This window comes from Oryctolagus cuniculus, chromosome 6, assembly GCF_051225735.1.
Source record: "Oryctolagus cuniculus isolate XC-2025 breed Fujian yellow rabbit chromosome 6, ASM5122573v1, whole genome shotgun sequence".
NCBI lineage: Eukaryota > Metazoa > Chordata > Mammalia > Lagomorpha > Leporidae > Oryctolagus > Oryctolagus cuniculus.
In genome coordinates this window covers 11,537,407-11,551,536 of record NC_142872.1, presented here as the reverse complement: position 1 = coordinate 11,551,536, position 14,130 = coordinate 11,537,407, and the positions used below count along the sequence as shown (strand labels likewise).

Sequence of the window (14,130 nt, the reverse complement as noted above, 5' to 3'; positions counted from 1 at the left end):
TTTATTCACTCCCCAAATGGCTGCTATGGCCGGCGCGCTGCGCCGATCCAAAGCCAAGAGCCAGGTGCTTCCTCCTGGTCTCCCATGGAGGTGCAGGGCCCAAGCACTTGGGCCATCCTCCACTGCCTTCCCGGGCCACAGCAGAGAGCTGGACTGGAAGAGGAGCAACCAGGACAGAATCTAGCATCCCAACCGGGACTAGAACCCCAGGGTGCTTGCGCCGCAGGCAGAGGATCAGCCTAGGGAGCCACAGTACCGGCCTAATTTATTGCATTTTTAAATAGTAAGTATTGACTATGGTTGTGAAGCAAAGAATCCTGGGTAGGTAAGGCACTAAGAGTTTAATGTATTCCTATGGAGGAGTTTCAGATCACTGTTCTCGAAATATAAAAAATTCTAGAATTGAGGCTGGTGTTGTAGTACAGTGAGTTAAGCCACTATCTGCGATACTGGCATCCCATATGAGTGCCCTGACTGCTCAACTCCAGATCCAACTCTCTGCTAATGTGCTTGGGAAAGCAGTGGAAGATGATCCATGTCCTTAGGCCCCTGATACCCAAATGGGAGACCTGGACAGAGTTCCAGGCTCCTGGTTCCAGCCTAGCCCAGCCCTGGATCTTGTGGCCATTTGGGGAGTGAAGCAGTAGATGGAAGATTCTCTCTCTTTCTCTCTCTCTCTCTCCTCTCTCACATTCTCTCTTCCAAATTAAATGAATACACCTTAAAAAAAAAAAAACAGGAAAGTCTAGAGTTGCTTCTAAACACTGAATACTTTGAATCAAAAATAATAAAAAGGGAATGAAGAATTGTATTATACACAACAAATGTTTATTTATTTGTTTATTTAAGAGGCATGCGTGCATGTACACACACACACAGGGAGAAAGAGGAGAAAGAGATCTTCCACCCACTGATTCACTCCCCAGATACCCACAGTGACCAGAACTGGGCAGGTCCAACTCAAGAACCAAGAATTCAACCTCAATTTCCCAGAAGGGAAGCAGGAGTCCCACTAATTGAACCTTCATCCCTGCCTCCAAGGACCAGCTAGTAGGAAGCTGGAGTCAGGAGCTGGAACCAAGTATCGAACTCCTGACATGGGATGCGGATGTCTTAACCAGAGTAGTAACTGCTAGGTTAAATGCCCACCCCAAAACCAGCATTTGCTAATCACTAAATGATGAACATGGAGCGTTCTCAAATACTGAGATAGTCACAGTTCTAGAAGGAAATGTTGACAATGTGAGCATTAATCATTACTTTCAGTATTAATTTCTCTAGAAAAATGTTTTAAAGAGGCAAGTTTTTCTCACAAGAGTGACTGAAATGAGAAAAGACAGACAGTACCAAATGTGGGTAATGATGCGACAAGATCAGAAGTCTCTTCCCTTGATGGGAAGTGTAAATTCCTAACATTACTTTAGAAAACAGCCTGGAAAATTGCTTGGCATTATCTGCCAAACACAAACATGTGCACAACTTTGACTCAGCGATTTCTGTCCCAACAGATACATGTGTGCATTTGTATGTTCACTAAAGATGTACACGATGCTTACAGCAACCAGATTTATAAGCTCTACCCAGAAGCTACTCAAATGCCCATCAACAGGAGACTTGTACTCACACAATGAAATGCCACAGATCAGACTCACAAACATCCTTACCGAAAGAATCCACACAGAGCAATGGCTGCACACAGCGTGATTTGACCCATGCAGTTATGAACACCATGCACAGCGTTAGGAAGGCTGCTGGAGGCAGGGCTGCAGTTACCTGGAAGTGGTCCCGGGGGCAGTGTTCCCAGGAGGTGGCTCTGTTCTCACTTCCTGATGTAGGTGCTCATTAAATCATGTGTTGTGTTTATAAAAAAACAAATTCAACAAACTTCAAAATATCATTACTGCATTTTCCTTATATAAATTATATGTTAATAAATATTTTAAGGGAGTCAAGTACTGGTTGGAATGATAATAAATTACAGATTAACAAGGTTTGAAGTAATGATGTTTTGAAGCACACAGAAGCATTAATTTCTTTTTAGCTTCTGGGAAAACCAGTGCAAGCCAAATGCATTCCAAGGTTTTGTATGACAGCATGGCAGCATCATTTCTAATTCTAAATCTCCTTAAAAAAGAAAATCTAACCATAGTTTAGAAAATTTTAGAAAATCTTGGCTTTATAAAAAGATGCAAAAAGTATGACCTGATTTTTTTTTTGTTGTCATAGATATAGCGCTGGTAGTCTTTTCTTGTATTTCTTTTTTAGAAGACATGTTACTTCTTTAAGGAAATGGTTTATTTTTAATTAAAAATATAATTGGTACAATTTTAAGCACTTTTTTTGTAGACTGCAGAAATTAGAATGTGTTGAAAGGACCTTCTGGTTACTTTTTAATAGTAAGTGAAAACTATTGTTAGTGCCATTATCTTTGACTGATGGTTTATGAAAAATTAAAAAAAGTTTGTAGTTATGAATTGAAGCCATTAGCCATGTTGTATTCAGTCATAACAGATTTAGAAATGCTTGCTGAAATATTATGTTGGAAAAAATCTGGCACTAAGATCACTCCTTTTGATCAAAATTTTACAAAAATATTGTTTTTATAACCCAAATATCCTTTTTCCTCAAAATATTTATTTATTTATTTGAAAGGCAGAGTGACATACTGAGGGGGAAGAGAGCAAGATTTCCCATCTACTGGTTCACCCCCCAAATGGCTGCAAGAGTCAAGACAGGGCCAAGCACAAGTCAAGAGCCAGGAACTCCTACCTTGTCTCCCACATGGTTGCTAGAATCCCAAACACTTAGGCCATAATCCGTGGCTTTTCCCAGGTGCAGCAGCAGGGAGCTGGATGGGAAATGAAGCAGCCAGGAATTGAACTGACCTACCCACATGGGATGCTGGTGCTGCAACCTGAGGCTTAACCAGCTGTGTCACAATGCAGGATCCAATTCAAATAATCTTTATTCAAATGTTTGCTATGACTGTAAAATTTATAAATCAAGCCAAAATATTGTTATAATAAGTCATATTCTAAATGATAGACTAGTCATAATGACTTTATTTTTATATTTTATTTTAAGTGCTATTTGTATTTTATTCTTTATCATTTTTTCAATTTTATTTATATTCCTATACATGGTATTGCAATGTAGAAATAAAATATAATATATAACTGATTCTGTATGTCATCCTCACATTTTTCCCTAAAATACCTTTTATTTAAGGAATACAAACTTCATGCATTTCATAAATATAAGTTTAGGAACATATAAATTAACACACACCATTAACAAGCTAGATAGATGAAATACCAATTATTGGTGGTATTTTCAACTGTTTATATTATGTTATTTAGATGTTCAAGAGAAGTTTGTTAATGTTTGTTGAAATTGGGACTTTGGCTAGGTGAGGAAAGCATTATGATTTTTTTAGTTCAAGTAATGAAGCACACATTCTTACTGGTTCTGAAAATTCATTATGGAATGTGTTTTAAAAATTGTATCAGATATGAGCAAGAAGCATACCTATGTTATATAAAAATGACACTAATGCTGAAATGTAATGCTACATTCTTCACTATAAAAGTGAATACTAGCCTTTCATCTGATTGTAAATGATGCAAAAATAAGTGTTATAGAGCTAGTTTGAGAAGATAATCATCACAACCACAATATTTTAGGTGCCTACAATATTTTGTAATAACTCTTCTCTACTTCTTTAGGGCTGGAGACAAATGTGTTCATGAAAATTATGAAGTAAAAATTCTTGTGTTAGTCATACAAATAGTTTGCTAGTTGCCTGAGATGAAGGTAAAGAAGAATACTAGAAAAGTTATGCATAATTAAATGCAGTATACTATCACAGTTCAGAACACAGTGAATAGGGCCGGCTCCACGGCTCACTAGGGTAATCCTCCACCTGCGGTGCTGGCACCCCGGGTTCTAGTCCTGGTTGGGCGTAGGATTCTGTCCCGGTTGCCGCGGTGGCCATTGGAGGGTGAACCAACGGCAAAAAGGAATCTCTCTGTCTCTTTCTCTCACTGTCCATTCTGCCTATCAAAAAAAAAAAAAAAAAAAAAAAAAAAAAGAAGAAGAAGAAAAAAGGAATAGAGTGAATAAGGGGATGAACCAATAGGCTTTCCAGTAGGATGGAAGAAAACATTGCCCAAGACACCTGGTCCAAGCCCTGAAAATCATGCCAAAGACTGAAGACTGAGAAGGTAAAAGCCTTGAGCAGGCCCCCACCTCGTGTTTCCCAAGCAGAAAAGCAAAGGACCATCTCCCTCTGGGATTGCTCAAGGAGAGGCCCCTTTCTCTGTCCACAGGCCCCTTCTGTCTGTACTTGGTCTGCCCTCAGTAGAGGACTCCACCCCACGCCAGAGTGAGCAGGGCAGTGAAGACAAGCCTTCCCCTCTCTCAGCTCCTTTGTTTTCCCAGAGAAGATGTAAACCTTCCCATAAGGAAGCCATTCTGAGACAATACTTGGTCCAATGGGAATAATTGGCTATGATAAGAATCTCAAAACTCATTTTGAATAGAGATGGTGTAATTGTTTTCGAGAAGAGTATTGTTTCATTTTAAGGAATCATGCCTCACCTTCATAATTTTGGACAATTTTTTTTTCTCTTACCCTCAGCATCTTTCCTTTAAGACAATCACTTCTTCAAGACCCACTGCAAATAATTTCTCCCTGTGCAAACATTTTTCAACATTGCCACTGCCACATCCTTTTGCATAGTAAGCTATTTTTCATAAGCACATGTGAAACTTACCTTGTATAGTTCTTACTGCAGACAGGTGTGGCGCTGGCACCATTCACAACTTCAAACAGAACTTCATGTAATTCCTGTAAAAGACATATTTTTTGGTATATAAATAGATTAACTTGCTAACTTCTACATCATATTCTGGGGAGCAGGCTGGAAAATACCAAGGTCACCCTAGCAGAAAGCAGCGTTAACAGTAAAAATCTGAATATTTTGCCTGTGACATATCCATGTGTATATATATCTTTCTGATTGGAAATACAGAATTACTTTCTTGCCTATATCCCTACTTTGGATTACTTCATTAAAAATGTTTTCCTGAAAGTGTGGATTTTAAATAATGATATTGTAGACATTTATGTAGCTAGGTCCTCTAAGCTTTATCCTCCACAGTCACTAAGAAGCTGTATCACAAGCCTATGTGCCCTTGGATTTGCTGTGCTCATGGGTTGCGGCCCTGGAACATCACTCAGGTTTGCAATACGAGAAGCCCCTCTGTATGCCATCTTCAGAGTCAGGTTTATCATGAAGATAATCATCATGGCCTCCCCGTTCCACAGGTGCCTTGCTAGTCCTTGAAAGGGCCCCAAGCAAAGGGTTCATAAAGTTGAAAATTTTTTTATATTTGCAGGAAATAGTTTGTTAACATTCTGTAAAGCCACTCTCTGTGTCTATTTCACACTCTCCTTTGATACATTCACTTGCCTGATGACATCAACAGGGCCCTATGTATTTTAGCTATCTAAAAGGAATTCAGGTTGGCGAGACATTTATTTTTAACTTAATGATTTATAGTGTGTGCTGGCCATTACATGAGTAGAAAATTCTGATATTCTTCGTCATATTGGCACTAATAGGCCAACTCCACTGAGATCAACACACGGCCAGCAATGGAAGAATGGAAGGGTAATGGCAAAGAAACAGGATTTGAACATAGAGAGCTAGAGCTGATCCTTCAAAAACAATTCTAACTTTGAAACATGTAAAATTGTTCCCAGAGGTTTCTGTTCCCTTAACGTCAAGCAAACAGAGGAAGTTCTGCCTGCCAGGAATACACTTAGCAACGTGGCAAAAACAATCTGAACAACTACCAGACATTTTTTTTTTTCTTTTTCTTAGGATTGGAATAGAGAAAAACTGGGGTGGGCACTGTGGCGCCTGCATCCCAAATGGGCGCCAATTTGAGTCCCTGCCGCTCCACTTAAGATCCAGCTCTCTAGCCGGCGCCGCGGCTCACTAGGCTAATCCTCCGCCTAGCGGCGCCGGCACACCGGGTTCTAGTCCCGGTAGGGGCGCCGGATTCTGTCCCGGTTGCCCCTCTTCCAGGCCAGCTCTCTGCTGTGGCCAGGGAGTGCAGTGGAGGATGGCCCAGGTGCTTGGGCCCTGCACCCCATGGGAGACCAGGATAAGTACCTGGCTCCTGGCTCCTGCCATCGGATCAGCGCGGTGCGCCGGCCGCAGTGCGCCGGCCGCGGCGGCCATTGGAGGTTGAACCAGCGGCAAAGGAAGACCTTTCTCTCTGTCTCTCTCTCTCACTGTCCACTCTGCCTGTCAAAAAATAAAAAGAAAATAATAATAAAAAAAAATAAAAAATAAAATAAAGATCCAGCTCTCTATTGAAGGCCTGGGAAAGCAGTGGAGGATGGCACCAGTCCTTTGGCCCCTGCACCCACGCGGGAGACCTGGAGGAAGCTCCTGGCTCCTGGCTTCAATTGGTGCAGCTTCAGCTATTGTAGCCATCTGGGGAGCGAACCAGCAGCTGGAAGACTTCTGTCTCTCCCTCTCTCTGCTTATAACTCTGCCTCTCAAATAATAATTAATAAATCTTAAAGGAATAGAGAAAAATAGATATATCAGAATTTCTGTCTTCATAGGACAAAAACTGTAACGTAAAAGTTCTACAAACAGTAAGTTGTGGGACCGGTGCTGTGGCGCAGTGGGTTAACGCCCTGGCCTGAAGCGCCGGCATCCCATATGGGCGCTGGTTCGTGACCCGGCTGTTCCACTTCCCATCCAGCTCTCTGTTATGACCTGAGAAAGCAGTAGAAGATGGCCCAAGTCCTTGGGCCCCTGCAACCAAGCGGGAGACCTGGAGGAAGCTCCTGGCTCCTGGTTTTGGATCGGCACAGCTCCGGCCGTTGCGGCCATCTGGGGAGTGAACCATCAGGTGGAAGACCTCTCTTTCTCTCTACCTCTCCTCTCTCTGTGTAACTCTGACTTTCAAATAAATAAATAAATCATTAAAAAAAAACAGTAAGTTGTGTGTGAAGTTGCATGTTTTACTCATCCCAGTGTTACAGATCTTATCTGCATATCCGATGGCTCTGCTCTTGATGAAGCCTGGAAACTGCAGACAAAACACCAAGTAGATCACACTTAAGGCAATAAGTGTGAAGAAGAAAGGGAAATTTCTCATGGGAGTAATGATAATGTTTGATAATTCAATTAATGAAGAGGAACAGGTCAGATGAATCCACTGAGAACATATTTATCATTATTGGTGATTCTGTTTCACATGAATTACTGACATTCTCAAAGATAAAAAAAAACTCATACAGCATTGCAACCAAAGCAATAATAACATACTGTCTGAAGAATATTTGAATACTTTACAAAGTCTAAGAAAGCTTGAGATAAAAATTCCCTGAAATCATATAACTTCCATATTTGACAACCATCCTAAACATTTACATGCCATTACAACTTGTGAAGTTCAAAGTTTGAACTTCTTCAAACAATCAGTAATAAAAAAGTTCCATTCACCATACTATTTCTCCATAAATAATATAATGAAAATGTAGTCCTAGCAAAAGGTATCCCTAGAGAACACAGCTAAGAAATATAAAACAAACAAAAACTGCTGAGTTACTGGAAGCTGTCAATTAGCCGACATGAAAAAGTTCTCATTTTTGTGATTTTTTAAAAAATTTTAAATAAAACATTTTCCTAATTTTATGTAAAGAAGACTTGAGATAACAGAAGGTTTAAGCCTCACTAAACCTGGGACTGTTCCTGTGATGAAGTATCTTTTCTATTGTTGTGGAGGATGACCAGATAATTTACGTTCCAAATAGAAACATTTTTGACTGTGAACCTTTTATGTGGACAATTGTGGGTTTAAACTGGATGGGCTCCTGACACACTGGGAGTAGGCTGTCCTTCTTCTGAGAACACCCCAAGATGCATTTCTGATTGACTGATAAATGGTGGGGCGTGCATTTCTTACCTGAGGAGTCAGTATGAGTCCTTAGAATTTAGCTGTGTTATCGCATTATGTTTTTCTTCCTTCCTTCACTTGCAGGAAACTCAGAGGTGTGTTTGTGCTCAGCTGCTGTAGATTTCCTTTGTGCAGGATTTTCTGGATAACTCCTACCTCCAGTTACTCCTTAGCGCTTATAAATCTCATTCTCTTTTTCGGTTTTTATTAAATACTTACATAATTTATTAAAAAACTATTTTATACTGTGTCAACTGTTTTAATATATTTTTAGAAGTTGATATTATACAGAAACAATATTTAAAATGAAAAGCCTTTAGAATCCTAACAACTATCATCATTTATTAACTGGCTCTGGGATAGCTCTTATATAAATTCAGTCTAATTGTCTAATTTTTTCTTGGGGATAATAATTTCTAGATACTATATTTTCTGTTTAGGCTAGCTATTCCTTGATTGGTTGAAAATTAATAGTAATTTTAATTTTTTAAAGCAGCACAAACTACAATAAAATCACTACTTCCTATAGTCACTCATTCATCAAATATAGGATAAATTTTATTACAATGACCATCATCCATTGTCACTTTCATAGGATTGAATCAAATTCTTTGGTATGATGCCGGGCATTTTCCGAAAATACCCACAAATACCTGTACATACACACACTATCTTATATGTATCCACCTGCTCTCATGTATGTGTATACTGTCTTACCAGTGTGTGTGTGCATGTACACGCGTGCTCACAGCCTTGTATTTTAAAAGGAGACATATCCTCAGTGAAGTGCACCATGCAAACCTAGAATTCTGATATTGCTGTAGCAATGTTACTCAATGAGCAGCTTGGCATCTTGGTAAAGTCAGTGTAACTTTCACAGCTGAACAAAATGACTGAATGAATTCCTCGTCATTGCAGAGTCTCCTGTTTTAACTCCGTGGAATGGCTGTGAAGGACACCAGGGTGTCTTGGCAGCATCGCCAGCATCGCCAGCATAGCCTCCTTGGCTGATTGCCTGGCTGAGGCCTTTTCTACACAAGTAGCCATCTGCTTTCCAGACTTCTCCGTAGCAGCAGCTGGCTTCATTGAAGCCCATCAACTCTCTCAGGCTTGCCTGGTGTCTTTTTCAGAGGACCCAAAACCCACTGTGGAGGAAATCCAGTCACAGAGGAAATCCCTGACCACAGTATTTCCAACTTTGGTCTGGGGGAATATGGCAGTGTGTGTGTGTGTGTGTGTGTGTGTGTGTACTGCTGGGAACAGAGGAAGGAGCTAGTCTGCCTTCAGACACCAACTGCACTCTACTGTTCTTTCTTCTCCATGAGTGATGAGAACACTAAATTCCAGTCTGTTCCATGAATCTTATCAGAGTAAGCTGTGACTACTCAGAGCGAGAATGAGAGAGAAGACAGACTCCTGTGAGAAAAATAAATCAAAGAAATGGGAAAAATGCAACAAGAAGGAAACATTGAGGGAGAATTAATGTACCCTTCCTTTTTATAGCCTATTCTGTCCATTAACACAAGTCATAGCAGCCCTTCAATGAATACTTTCATATTTTGTTCATCGTTGAACAAAGCCATCTTCTTCAGATTTTATGATAGCGAAGTCATGACAAGACAGTGAAAGTTCTCTATCAGAAAGCCAAACAATGGGGGAAACAAACTAATGGTAACAAAACCCGGTCAAGATAGGCTAGCACAACCAAAGGAAATAACTGGAGAGCAGATAGGAGAAATCTGCAGTAGTTTCAAAATATCAACACACCTTAGCTTGGGAGAGTCCAGGAAGCTCCCTGAGTACTAGGGAGGGCTGGAAATTAGCTAAAAAACAACAACAGGGTCATGAAAAGTCTCACTAATAACTCCACCAGGAGAGTCACTGAAGAGGTGTGAGCCTAGGGAGGAGGCAGATGTCTGCACAAGAGTAGAAGCCCCCAACTGACCTCTTTCATGTCATTATTATGGACAGGAACAACTGAACTTCATCACTGCAATGATGCCCTAAAGGGTAAAAAGCTATAAAGGAAAAGCTAAGGACCCCCATAAACACTTGGTGGGAAATGTCTCCAGTAGCAAACTGCCATTTCATCAAACAGAAGATGAAAATAAAATAAAGAAGCAAGAACTTGAGAGCAGGTGGGTGGCAGACACTTGCTTACAGAGCTCCTCAGGCTGTGTTTCACGCCCTCACCCCAGACTTTCAATGCAGATGCCAAAACCAACCAACCAACTGGAAAACTAGAAAACACTCTGCATATGTTTTGCTCCTCTGTTTTGGGAAAGTGGAAACAACTGAAAAGATGAGGGAACAACTCTGCTGGTCACAGTGAGTACGTTAGCTTCACCAAATTGGGCTCAGGGGAATGATTTTAAGTCGCAGGGCATTCCTGCACTGGGCAGTGACGCATCCCAGGGACAGTGGCGTGCACAAAGGTGCAGAATGTTTAACAAACAAAGCACCATGGTCACAGAATCCCGCTATGCCCTCCTGGTTCTACAGCCACCTCCCACCCCAAGTCCACATGCTGCAGAAACTTAGTCCTCAACAATGGACTCGGAAGAAAGATTTGTAGGTGAAGTGTCAAGGAGAACTGACCCACATGGTTCCATGCAGATGAAGAGCCTGGAGAGAGACAGCTGCCAGGTTACTAAATTACACAAAAAGCTGGCATTTAAGCAAAGTCACAACAGCAAAAAAGAGAAAGTGGATAAAGGACAGAATGAACACACAATGAATAAAAATGGCCGCCACCCCACCCAAAGACTCTCAAAAACTCACTGAAATTTCAGCAGTCCACAGGGTCTCCCTAAGATACCTACTGGGAAAACACTGGGCTTGTATCTTTAGCGAGGCTGATGATAACACACACTGAAACCCAAATAACTACTGTGAACAAAAAACTCAAAGTCTATATCAGAGAATGAAAACAATTTTAAAAATAGCTTTTAATGACACATTGAGTAAAATGCAATGTTTACTAAATAATTAGATAATTTCTACCAAAAAAAAGCTATTCTTCACATTTAAGCCAGAAACAGCAGTTTCCCAATATATCTTCAAAAAAAAGAAAGGGAAGTGTGATTAACAAGACACCATAGCTATCTATTTACTTTCAAGATTAAAAAAATCATTTCAAAGAGGTATAAAATTATTTTTTCTTATGTGGCCTTTTTCCTTTTCCAATATGAGATTTAGGAAAAGGATGAGCTTTTAAAGTTTGGTTTTGGGAAGTTGCAACTGACATACATGGTTTCTATTGTTTTCTGTTCACTGCCCACTTGTTCAAGGACAATAATAACACAGCAGGAGTAAAGGACTCCAGACGACATTGTCATTGACCTAGACCAGGTGAACGGCAAAAGCTCTTGGGTTTTCCTCTTATAAAAATACACACATGTGACCTCTTTTAAAATAAAGAATTCTAATGCCTTTTAATACTTTTGATATTACCATTTAGTTAGCTAAAATTTTCTGAAGTCCTAGTTCTTCTGAAAAAGAAAAAGTAGTGGTCCAAAAAACTCCAGGGAAGGAGCAGAATCTCAATTTGTAATGTCAGAACATTTTTTCCCCAATATATAATTTGCATTTTTATTTTTTATTTCCTTAAATGTTTTTCACGAAGTTGGTGAGGTATATATAAATTTGCATAGGATTCTGTGTGCAGTCTATGTGTGTAAGGATTCTGGGATGAGATATGAGAGGCACATGATAAGAGGAATCACATCTTTGGCTTATGAGCCCATATGTAGCTCTGGGTCCCACTCTTTGCACTCAGATGGTCTCTGTTTCTTGGAGGAAATCACTTCAAACTTGTTTCCTAATAAATATGATGGAAATATGCCATCATGATTTGTAAGGTCAATTCTTACCCTGAATTTTGACTGTCAATAATCGAAGATTGTTGTTTTTATTTATACAGACACAATTTGGATCAAACAGTGTCTAGTAAATTTAGTTGGCACAAATTGCCGATTTGCTTTGCTGAGTGCCCAGGCTCAGGCTCAGGCTCAGCCAGGCAGCTCCAGCTTCTTCTGTGTCCGTGGGTGGGTAGGGCAGCCCCTCTGCCAGCCTGCTAAACTGCTGCCGCTTGCCCATGCATGCATTCCCAGGCCTGTCCTTAGTCTCACTCCCTGACAACTGCGGCTTTCTCGGTGACGTCAGAAATGAAGGCAGCACTGCACAGGGCTTTCATCCTAATATCGCTAGACCTCTGGAGACTCTGGTTTGTTCACTGTGTAGACATTCTGAGGAGGCTCATGCTTTGGGGAGAGGAAACTGATGTTTCCAGAGGACGTGGGTGGGGGGGGGTGGCTACACAAGGTTCTATGGTTGTGGAAAAATGAATGCCCCTGGGGCAAACTAAACTGCAAAAACTAGGAGACTGCAAGGAACAAGAAAATCCAATTCAAATGCTAATATTTTCCTACAGTACAGACATGTTTGGTCAGCTCCATCACACTGATGCACAAAATTAACCATCACCTTCTCCCTCTTCCTGATTCTCTGGTATTACAGATAAAAGAACTAATAGGTATCATACTTACTTTTATCTCAGGCTCCGTTTTCTAATTTAGGCAGCTTCAGACAGACAGTAATGCCCAGGATTGTCCAGATTTGACTCTGGTCTGCAAAGAAACTTCAAGAAAATAAGAGCAGGGTAAGTGATATGGCTGAACACCAAAGGAGTCAAGGGGTCGGGTTCCAAATGCTGGAGTGCCACTCTCTTTATATTCTAAATGTATCTGAGCCTGGCATTACTACTCTCCCTACAGTTTAATTATTTAGTTTGGAAGAACGAATTTTATAACAAAAACGGAGAAAAAGAAGAATAGAGGGGGAAATGAGGTCAAATGAGAAAAGGTGAAACTGAATGTAAATTTTTGGATTATGGAAAGATATTTAATCTCACACATTAATATCTAATATGGTTGGAAGTTCAAACTGAAAACATTGTGTGTATACTAGAACAAAACATACTGTACTTTCACAGTTTGATTTATGTCCATTTTTTAAACACAAAATCATTCTAGAGCCCATTAACCTCTTTGAATTATGTGGTCAAACCATGGGTTTACCTGTGAGGGATATGGAGATGCACCACCCAGTTCTGTGTAGAGCAGGACTGGCTGCTGCCTTTGCCGATGGGAGTCCTTGCTTCAGAGGCCTTTCAGCTGCCAGAAATGTGGGGAGGACCTCAGCTGCAGAGGGCGACCTGGCCCCAAATCCTGCCCTTCCACTGTCAGCATACTCCAGTGAACTCACACTGGGGGCTATGAATGCTAAACTGTTTTATCCCAATGAGGAGCACCCGTGATAGGTCACTTAGCTTCTGAGCTCCTGTGGGGTCAAGCAAGGCTCTGCTCACTTACAGTGCACCTGAACTCCTCTCTGCCCAATCTCTCTCTTCTCCTTCACAACCACAGATGCTGGTCACAAGATAGCCCTAGATATACATCGTGCACAGTAAATCCTGCACCCTTACGTGTTCCACATTAATTTCTATAGGTGAACGTGTGTGTCTGTGTGCGTGTCAGTATATGTGGCAAAAGGAGCTTAAAAGTAATTCCTTCTAGCCCTTTATATCCCTGGTCCTCAAACAGAGGTAATAGTAAAGTATTAACAATTTGTAAGACTTAGATGCCAATCAAAACAGGTACGTCTTGAAGACCCTTATCGCCTGCGCCACAGCTCACTAGGCTAATCCTCCGCCTAGCGGCGCCGGCACACCGGGTTCTAGTCCCGGTCGGGGCGCTGGATTCTGTCCCGGTTGCCCCTCTTCCAGGCCAGCTCTCTGCTGTGGCCAGGGAGTACAGTGGAGGATGGCCCAAGTGCTTGGGCCCTGCAGCCCATGGGAGACCAGGAGAAGCACCTGGCTCCTGCCATCGGATCAGCGCGGTGCGCCGGCTGCAGCGGCCATTGGAGGGTGAACCAACAGCAAAGGAAGACCTTTCTCTCTGTCTCTCTCTCTCTCACTGTCCACTCTGCCTGTCAAAGAAAAAAAAAAGACCCTTATCATGCAGGAACCTTTTGTTTGCTGGACCGTGTGAAGGTCAGAGGTGGAGCAATCACCACATGTTTAAATATTTCAGCAACTGACATAGATCTCCTGGGTCTTCCTGCCTCAATACCCATTCTCTCTAA

General features: G+C 41.2%; 1 long non-coding RNA gene across 1 annotated transcript in view; it reads right to left on the bottom strand.

Moving 5' to 3' along the window:
• LOC149126013 (uncharacterized) overlaps positions 1-12,628 on the bottom strand; it is a 53,271-nt gene extending 40,643 nt beyond the window's left edge. Inside the window, exons 1-2 of the long non-coding RNA XR_016235198.1 lie at positions 12,534-12,628; positions 4,776-4,849 (exon numbers count right to left, since the gene is read on the bottom strand). This is a non-coding gene — a long non-coding RNA (uncharacterized LOC149126013). The remainder of the gene's footprint in view (positions 1-4,775; positions 4,850-12,533) is intronic.
• Positions 12,629-14,130: the final 1,502 nt, after the last annotated feature.